The sequence below is a fragment of the Zingiber officinale genome, chromosome 11A (genome assembly GCF_018446385.1).
Source record: "Zingiber officinale cultivar Zhangliang chromosome 11A, Zo_v1.1, whole genome shotgun sequence".
In the NCBI taxonomy this organism is placed as follows: Eukaryota; Viridiplantae; Streptophyta; class Magnoliopsida; order Zingiberales; family Zingiberaceae; genus Zingiber; species Zingiber officinale.
In genome coordinates this window covers 62,563,396-62,574,589 of record NC_056006.1, presented here as the reverse complement: position 1 = coordinate 62,574,589, position 11,194 = coordinate 62,563,396, and positions in this window count along the sequence as shown.

Below are 11,194 nucleotides of genomic sequence, written 5' to 3'. Positions count from 1 at the left end.
CAAAACCCTCCCTTTTTGAATTATTATGGTCGGCCCCTACAAGCTTGGTCACCAAGCTATAGGGCCGGCCCCTTTCAAGAGGATGTGGCCGGCCATTGCTTGGTCACCAAGCAATGGTCCGGCCCCCTTCTTGGACACCAAGAAGAGTCTTACATTTGGATGGACTTGAGGCTATAATGAGGCTACGACAGGGACCTAGAGGAGAAATTGGTTTTGACCTTTCGATGAGCTTGAGTATCCCGTGTTTGCCCCGAACACACAACTCTAGTTCATCGATAATAACTCATTCCACTAGAGAGTTATTACCGCACTACCGCACCAATCCCAAATTACATTATGGGCTCCTTCTTATCATGAGTGTGTTAGTCTCCCTGTGTTTAAGATTATGAATGTCCACTAATTAAGTAAGTTACTGACAACTCACTTAATTAATATCTAGCTCCAAGAGTAGTACCACTCAACTTTATTGTCATGTCGGACTAGGTCCACCTGCAGGGTTTAACATGGCAATCCTTATGAGCTCCTCTTGGGGACATTCTCAACCTAGATAACTAGGACATAAATTCCTTCTATAATTAACAACACACACTATAAGTAATATCATTTTCCAACTTATCGGGCATATTGATTTATCGAGCTAAACCTCACCCTTTAATAAATCAAATAAATAAATATTAAATATATGTGCTTATTATTATATTAGGATTAAGAGCACACACTTCCATAATAACTAAGGTTTAGTTCTTTTACTAAGTCAGTACAAAAAAAAACATACCTAAATGATCCTACTTAATACACTTAAAGTGTATTAGTGTAATTTATTAGTCAAGATAAACTAATACTTAATTACACTACGACTATACTGATAGTTTGTTCCTTTCTATCTTAGTCGCGAGCAACTGTTTATAATTTATAGAGAACCGACAACATGATCTTCTGAGTGTGACACCACACTCCATGTTGTCTACTATATAAATTAATTGAATATTTACATTTAATAAATAAATGCAGATATTGACCAATGTGATTCTTTTACTTTAACAAATAAATGTTTACAAAAGCTAGGCTTTTAGTATACATTCTAACAGAGGAAAGTGAGACCTCTAAGGAGAATGCTGAAAGGCCTCCGCGAGTGGATCACTGGGCAGAGAAGGATCAATCCCTTGGTACGAGAGCCAATATCCCTGTCAGGTAATTAGTTTGTGTTTGATGTATCTTCCTTTACTGTGCTGACTTCCTTTTACCATCATGCTTCGTTCAACTACTTGACTTTATCAAGATCGATTAGAAAAAGGATTAAATTTTGTTTTCCCTTTCCATTCGATAACTTTTGAATTGGTCATGACTTTTGCAACTACTTCTAAGATTCTGTTCAACTGCCCTCTTCTTAAAGAATTGGACGCTTTGTAGTTGTGGGTGAAGTAATACTGATGACCTACTTGCACAAGAAGCACAATGAAAAGGGAAATACATAATTAATATAAGACAGTTCTATAGTGTTGTAGTGCAAATGTACTATTATTAAAGGTTAAAACAAAATGATAATCTTAAAATTACCAACTTGTGTTGGAAAGCTTGCAATGCTCCCCTTTGATGGATTAAATCAAGCTCGATTATTATAAGTTAAAGGTAATAATCTGCAGCCAAATGTGATGGATATAGTTTTCCATTAGATGTGTAATGGGCATTTTTCTTGCAGGGGAATGGTTGGCTGATCAAGAACCAGACAAGTAATATATATTATGTGACTTCCTTTTCTCCAGAACATAAATAAATAAAGGAAATAATGCCTTCTAGTTTTAAGTCTGAAATTTATTTCTTGTTTTTATTTTTGATTTCTCTTGCATGGCATAATGTTTTCTGCTTGATTTTTCTATTGGAGTAGCTCATGCTATCCGATGGTTTTGGAAGAAGAGAAACAAAATACCAAAATGAAATCTTTCATTTTAAAACTTCATTCTTCTTGCATTTATAGTCTCCAGCTTTTCTTGGTGTTTAGAAAAAAAGTGAAAAACTAGTTCAGCAAGCCTATCATTGGATTAAGGTATTATTAATTTCCCCACTGTTAAAAACTGTTAAAAGACAACGGATTTTATCCTTCCACAATCAGGATTCGTTCTTTGGTTGACAATCAGAAACTGAGATTGAAGAGCAGATATTGAATACTATTTTAGGTACCTTAATATCTGTAAGGTATTTTTTTAGGTAGTTAATAATTTAAATTGTTTCTGTTGCAGGGTGGATAATCTCTGTAAGAACATTTTTCTTCGTGGCAAGATGGATGATCAAGGTTGGGTTCTCGTCTCATTGATTGCTACCTTTAACATGGTGAGTAATCCATGTGATTATGGATATGAGGAGTAATTCCATGTTCAAAAAATTTAATTGCCTCTACTTCCTAACAAATCACAATATATGCAGGTCTGACCATGAGCACAATAGTGATATTGAATGCTCTAAGAGATTCGACAGAACTTGAAATACAAATACTTCACCCCCATCTTTTCCCCTCTTGATTCTACTCTTATCAGCTATGTTTCTTAAATAATTCATCTTGGTATTTTTCTTCAAAACCTATTCCTGCAATCATCTACAAGCAGAGAAAATTAGAAGACGAGAGGATTGGATGAGATGGTTATTGCCCTCGATGGAAAATCCAAATGGTCATGGTTCCACGCCTCACTTGACATTGAACCATGATGATTCAGTCATCCACCCCATGCAGACTCTTGAATTAGAGGAATCTTCTAGCCAGACCACCATGAGTCGTACTCAAACTGAGGTAGCACTTGATAGGGGATCATCATCCTGTAGCTGCAACAGCCAGCAGGGTAGAGATCTAGCTCAACTAGAAGAACTTTACGGCAGCGGTTCAGATCATGAAATAGGCAGTGACTGAATCATCATGAAATAGTCTTTTGGCTATTGTTCATTAGTTGTAAATAGAGTTTATTTGTTTATTTGTATTGGGATAAATTTTATTTAAACATGAGATATGTTTCTTCTTTTGTGATTGTAATTCTTATATAACTAACATTTTGAATGATATTGATGTAGGGAATATTCTTTATTGATTATGATTCTTTATTATATTTTAAATTGAAATATGATATATTGTTATTAAAAGATAATAATTTAAAAGACAACGATTTAAAATCGTTATTGTTGTCTATCACCCTCAAAGATAACGGTTAAAAATCATTGTCATAGCCCCAAAAATGGTTGTAACTGGCAGAAAAATGCTCTAAATAATAACAGTTTTAAACCGATGTCTTTTCATTCAAAGACAATGGTTTAAAATCATTGCAAAACTGTTGTCTTTTCATTCAAAGACAATGGTTTAAAACTATTGTCGTAGCCCCCCCCCCCCCCCACTTTTAATAACACTGTCAATTATAACGGTTTTAAAGGGCCTACAACAACGGTTTTTAACCGTTGTCTTTTAATATTTTTGTTGTAGTGAAGGGATGCTAGGAAACAATGCCTCTTTTTTTCTCTTCTTCTTCAAGCAAAATCCGGCCACCAAACAAGCTCCAAGAGATGATGCCATCGACCACCACAGAGGAAGAGAAGGAGAATAGGAAGGGTCGGCCATAAGGAATAAGAGAGGAGGAATAGAAGATGTGTTGTAAGGTGAGGCACCTCTACCCTCTCTTTTATATTCCTTGGTCATGTCAAAAAAGGAAAGTTTTAAACATAATTAAAACTTCCGTATATTCCGTGCTAATGACTAAAAAGGAAAGTTTTAAAATAAAAAATTAAAACTTCCTTTTCTTCTTGTCATGGTCGGCCATATCTATTGCTTCAAACAAGGAAAGTTTTAAACATAAAATTAAAATTTCCTTATTTGTTTCCGGTAAGAAATTTTAATTAAAAAATTCCTTTCTTTAAATCCCTTGTTGGTTGTAAAAAGAAAATTATACAAATTAAAATCTTTCTTTTAAAACATGTGGATGGTTGTAAAAAAGGAAAGTTTTATCAAAAATTAAAATCTTCCTTTTAACTACAAATAAGGAAAGATATTGAACCTTTCTCTTAATCTTTTATAGAAAGCTATAAAATGAAAGATTTAAAATTTTAAAAACTTTCTTTTAAAACCATGGCTTCCACATAACGAAAGATTTAAAATTTAAAACCTCCTTTTAATCTTAATGTGGTCGACCACCCTTGCTTGGGCTCCAAGCTAGGGCCGGCCACAACTTGGCTCCCTTCTTGGTTTGGTTTGGCCGGCCCTAGCTTAGGCTCCAAGCTAGGCTTGGCCGACCACCAAGAGGTGGGTAAGAAGTTAGGTTTTGGTGGATATAAGACTTTATAAATAAGAGGCTACAATAGGGATCGAGAGGATGAATTGGTTTTGGTCTCCCGATGAGCTTGAGCTTCCCGTGTTCACCCCGAACACCCAACTCAAGTTCATCAATAATATCTCATTCCACTAAAGAGTTATTATTGCACTACCGCACCAATCCCATATTACAATATGGGCATATTCTTATTATGAGTATATTAGTCTCCCTGTGTTTAAGATATTGAATGTCCACTACTTAAATGAGTTACTGACAACTCACTTAATTAATACCTAGCTCCAAGAGTAGTACCACTCAACTTTATTGTCATGTCGGACTAAGTCCACCTGCAGGGTTTACATGACAATCCTTATGAGCTCCTTAAGGGAACATCATCAACCTAGATTACTAGGACACAATTTCATTCTATAATCAACAACGCACCATATAAATAATATCATTTCCCAACTTATCGGGATTATTGATTTAACGAACTAAATCACACCCTTTGATAAATTAAAGAAATAAATATTAAGTATACGTGCTTGTTATGATATCATGATTAAGAGTACGTACTTCTATAATAACAGAGGTTTTGTTCTTTAATATAGTCAGTATAAAAAGAAACTACCTCAAATGGTTTTGCTCAATACACTCATAGTGTACTAGTGTAATTTATTAGTTAAGATAAACTAATACCTAATTACACTACAACCACTCTAATGGTTTGTCCCATTCCATCTTGGTGGTGAGCAACTATTTATAACTTATAAGGAACTGATCACATGAACTTTTGTGTGTCTCCTCACACCATGTTATATACAATATAAATTAAACGGACAACTATACTTATCATAAATATAGACATTTGACCAATGTGATTACTTATTTCAAAATAAATATTTATACAAAATGCTAGACTTTCAGTATACACTCTAACAATCTCCTACTTATACTAAAAGAGTATGCTGCCATAAACACTGCCATACATCTGATTCCCATCCCTTCAACATGCCGATCAAAAGCTTTCGACGGAAGGACTTTATGTTATCTACAATATAAATTAAATGGACAACTACACTTAGCATAAATATAGACATTTGACCAATGTGATTCTTATTTCAAAATAAATGTTCATACAAAATGCTAGATTTTCAGTATACACTCTAACAATCTCCCACTTATACTAAAAGACTATGCTTCCATAAACGTTGTCATACATCTGATTCCTATCCCTTCAACATGCCGATCAAATGCTTTCGCCGGAAGGGCCTTAGTGAAAGGATCTGCCAGGTTATCTGCTGATGCAATCTTGGCGATAACAACTTCTCCTCGCTTTACGATGTCTCGTATCAGGTGGTACTTGCGCTCAATGTGTTTACTCGCCTTATGGGCTCGTGGTTCCTTCGAGTTTGCTACTGCACTGCTATTATCACAATAAATTGTAATAATCTTGGGCAAACAAGGAATCACATCTAAGTCCATCAAAAAGTTTCTGAGTCATACAGCTTCCTTGGCTGCCTCAGAGGCCGCCACATACTCAGCTTCCATTATTAAGTCTGAAACGTATTTCTGCTTAACACTCCTCCATGCTATGGCTCCACCTCCTAAAGTAAACACATAGCTTGATGTAGACTTACTATTGTCCCTATCTGATTGGAAGTCGGAATCCGTGTAACCCACAGGGAGCAAATCATCTACTTGGTAAACCAACATATAATCTCTAGTCCTTCTCCGGTACTTTAATATATGCTTTACGACATTCCAATGTCCCTGTCCTAGAATACTTTGATATCTGCTAACCATGCCCACGGCAAAACAGATATATGATCTCGTGCATAACATAACATACATTAGGCTTCCTACAGCTGAAGCATAAGGAATTGCCTTTATTTCTTCTATCTCTTTTGATGTCTTCGGAGACATCTCTTTAGATAAAGATACTCCATGCCTAAAAGGTAGAAAACCTTTCTTGGAGTCTTGCATGCTAAAACGAGCTAGGATCGTATCGATATATGAAGCTTGGGATAAACACAACATTCTTTTCTTGCGATCCCTTATTACTTTGATCCCGAGAATATGCGCACATTCTTGCAAGTCCTTTATATTGAATTGCTTAGACAACCATACCCTTACTTTTGACAGCACTTTGATATTGTTTCCAACTAACAAAATGTCATCTACGTATAGTACAAGAAATATCACCACATTTCCATCACACTTCTTGTGTACACAAGACTCATCCGTACACTGAATAAATCCATACGACCGGATTACTTCATTAAACCGGATGTTCCAAGACCTTGAAGCTTGCTTCAATCCATAAATAGACCGATTGAGCTTACATACTAGATGCTCTTTACCCTTTGTAATAAACCCCTCTGGTTACTTCATATGGATGTTTTCTTCAAGACTTCCGTTAAGGAAAGCTGTCTTGACATCCATTTACCAAACCTCATAATCCATATGAGCAGCAATAGATAAGAGTATTCGGATAGACTTAAACATAGCTACTAGCGAAAAGGTTTTCTCATAATCGATTCCCTCTTTCTGAGTATACCCCTTCGCAACAAGGCTTGTTTTGAAGGTTTCCACCTTCCCGTCTGTCCCTCTTTTCCTTTTGTAGATCCATTTACATCCAATAGCTTTTACACTATTTGATGGTTCTACTAGCTCCTAGACTTTGTTAGAATACATAGATTCTATTTCTGAATTCATTGCTCTTTACCAAGATGCTGTATCTTTATCTTGGAGTGTTTCGTCATATGTTCAGGGATCAGGTTCATGTTTACATGGGATCAAGTCCGAAGACTCTCCCAAAAATATGAATCTTTTAGGTTGCCTCACAACCCTCCCACTACGACAAGGTACTGTTTATAGCTATGTATCATTTGTGATACATGTTGCAGTTTCTTGTGATATTTTATCTTGTACTGTTGGTACTAAAGTAGACGTGCCCTCTCTCATTTCTCCTAAAACAATTTCACTCATGGGCTTGTGGTTTATTATATAGTCTTCTTCTAAAAATCGGGCATTCGTGTTAACAATGACCTTTTGATCTTTAAGACTATAAAATAAACCACCTTTCATTCCTTTGGGATAACCTATAAACAGGAGAACTTCTGTACGAGAATCCAACTTATTAGTATCTCCCTTCAGCACATGTGCTGGACTACCCCATATCCGAATATGACTCAGACTAGCCTTACACCCATTCCACAATTCCATGGGAGTAGAGGATACTGATTTAGAAGGTATCAGGTTCAGAATGTACATTGCTGTTTCTAAAGCATATCCCTAGAATGAATTTGATAATTCTGAATAACTCATCATCGATCTAATTATTTCCATAAGAGTCATATTCATTCGTTCTGCCACACCATTCTGTTGGGGTGTACCAGGTGCAGACAATTATGATTGAATCCCAACCTCTGATAAGTAATTCCTAAACTCTCCTAAGAGGTACTCGCCACCACGATCAGACCGTAGTGTCTTGATACTTTTACCGTGACGTTTCTCCATATCAGCATTGTACTCTTTGAACTTATCAAAGCACTCAGACTTGCGACGCAACAAGTAAATGTACCCATATCTCGAATAATCATCTATAAAAGAGATGAAATATTCGAAACCACCTCTTGCCTGGATAGTCATAGGTCTACACAAATCAGAATGAACCAATTCCAACACATCTTTTGCTCTATACCCCTTCACCTTAAAAGGTCTCTTGGTCATTTTTCCTTCCAAGCAAGATTCGCAAGTTGAAAAGTTTTCCAACATTGATGAACCCAAGAGTCCATCGGCTATTAGCTTTTGAATCCTACTCAAGTTAATATGACTAAGTCTTAGATGCCAAAGATATGTTTAGTTCATTTTTGAAGCTTCCTTTCTCTTATTAGAATTAGAGGATGTGTTATTAATTTCCATTTGTTGCTTTGTGGGAGTCATCGGATTTAGAGTATACAAATTGCCAACTAATGTACCAGAACAGATAATTACCCTATTTTTCTTGACAACCACTTTGTCATCAAAAGAAATAGTATATCCATCCAAAAATAGTTTAGAAACTGAAATTAAATTCTTTCTAAAACTTGGTACATAAAGATAATTTCTCAAAATCAAAGTTCTATTCCTATCAAATGATAAGTAGACATCTCCCACTGCAACAGCCGTCACTTTCGTAGCATTGTCCATGTAGACGGTTATCTCTCCTTCATCTAGTCGTCGGATTTCCTGGAACCCCTACAAAGAATTGTAGACATTATCAGTGGCTCCCGTATCTACACACCATGTACTGGTAGATAACATCGCTAAACATGTTTCAACTACTAGAGAATAAGATATACCTTTATTGTTCTCTTTCCTACGAGGACAGTCCGCCTTCCAATGTCCAGACTGCTTACAAATGAAGCACTTGCCCTTCGGCTTCTTCACTCCTGCTTTTAGTCCAGTACCTAGAGATCAATTCACTTTCTTTGCCGAGCCATCTTGTTTCTTTTTCTTCTTCTTGCCTTTCTACTTAGAAGTAGAAACATTTTCAACAAAGTGAATTTGAGAATTATGATGAAATAGCCCTTCTGCTGCCTGAAGTTCTGTCAGTAATTCTGCCAATGAATAAATCCTTTTATTCATATTATAGTTTAGGCGGAACTGCTCAAAACTTTGGGTAGCGTTTGGAGAATAATATCGACCTGGGTTTCCCCATCGATTTCAGCTCCAAGGATTTGTATCTCGTTCAAGTAAGCCATTATCTTTAGGATATGATCCCTTATGAGTGTCCCCTCTGACATGGTGGTTGTCATTAAGTTTCTCATAGCCTCTTGCCTAGCAGCCCGATTCTGCTGTCCGAAGAGTTCCTTGAGATTTTGCATCATGTCGTAGGCAGTGGGCATGGCCTGATGCTGATGTTGCAGCACATTTGACATTGAAGCCAAAATGTAACACCGCGTCATCTCATCTGCCTTTACCCATTTTCTATGATACTCAATCTCCTCTTCACTAGAATCTCCATTAGGCATATTAGGGCAGACCTCCATCAGTACAAACTTATAGCCTTCAGCAGTTAGGACAATGTCCAGGTTTCTTTTCCAATCTATGTAATTGGAGCCAGTAAGTTTGTTCTCTTTAAAAATAATAGCCAGTGGGTTGAAAGTCATCCTAAGAATCACAAAATTGGTTTTGGTCAATACTTTAGAATTTAGAATAATATTGAGTCCTCAAACAATATTATTTAAATTCACCAACACCTCAAAACACCATAAATTTTGTATGCCACGTTAGTGTGGACGTATACAAATTCAAACATTTGTAAGAGGAGGTTTTACCCATTAATTCTATTATTGTCATCCTAATTTTATGATAAATAAAATTAATAGTTGGTATTCCTTTAGTCACACAAATAATAGCAGTGACTCCGATGGGGAGGATACTATTAAATGCACCTAAGTGTATATCATTACTTGATACTTAGTCTATTAAATAGAATTGCGCCCCTTCAGTTGGAGAAGATCACACACTCCTAAATAATTTCCTATAATCATCCATAAAGGAAGTTTGATCTAGTGATCCACAAACAAACTCATCCGATGTGGAGGAAGGCACTCAGAGCCAACGCGCAAGTTTGTTTGCATCACTTACAAACCAGTAATGGAGACTGTGGAATTTATTTATAAATCCTTCTCCCACTTAGTTATTTAAGATGAGGATTTTAACATGCACACACACACACACATCACAACAAATAAAAGCAATAAATATGGAAAAATAATTTTTCAACTATTATGACCTCTTTCATCACTGTCCTCCGTGTGCTGTCAACCCTAGCTACTACCATCTTTAGCCACAGTAATCGGGTCTAGTCGTCGCATCTATCTTGCTTTTTTATTTCGTTGCGCCTCTGGTCCTCAAATAGTACCATGCCTTGCAAGCATACGATCCATGACAAAAATAAAATTTTACATATATCGATCCTATATTCCACAAAGGAATGTACATATAATCTAGATCGAACAATAATGTAAAATTCTAAAACTAATACAGCTCTGGCTATATTTAATATATATAATCATGCACACACATAAAATGTCCTCGATATATCTGAGGGTCCAATCACACACAATCACAATAGGCCATAATATTTGGAGCCTGCAACCACAGAGTTAATCAATTTACACATCCTACTATTATCCTGCCTAAAATATGTATAACATGTGCATAATTAAACTAAAACCAAACACAGAGAGGTTAAAACCTAGCTCTGATACCAATTGTTGGTTGCTACTCGGAATACCGTCCTGGTTCCCCTGTACACAAATTTGTACAAGCATAGAACTATCCTAGCTACCCTTGTGCTATACTGAATTCAAATTTGGATTGCAAACGATGCTTAACATTATTAATCCAAATCATCCTTTAGAAGTTAAACTTGGATTGGAAACGATACTTAACATTTTTACTCCAAGTTTAACCGATGTGATCTTCCTAAGTTAAATCATATATATTACAGAAATTGATCAAATATCTATTTCAAGGATCGGCTTCCAGGTCAAACGTGATGAGGCACTAGGCCTTCTTGGGTATGAGATCATCCACCACTGCCTAGACAAAACCTTTCAAAGAAATTAGATATTTAAACTTCTCACAGTAAACTAGGTTTAACTATAGAGAACTCAATAGAAGTACAATATCGAAACATGAAATCGAAACGAAAATTGATAACCAAAACGATAACTAAAATCGATAACCTCTTGTGTTTGGTTTTTCAAGATCTATACAAAAGATAAACTAGTTATGATACGGAAACTAATAACTAGTTATACCTTATATAGCTTATAGACCTCTTGATCTTCTATTGTATTCCTCTCCTTCTCTTGGGTATCGTGTGGGCGGCGATCTACCAAGATGAAATCCAC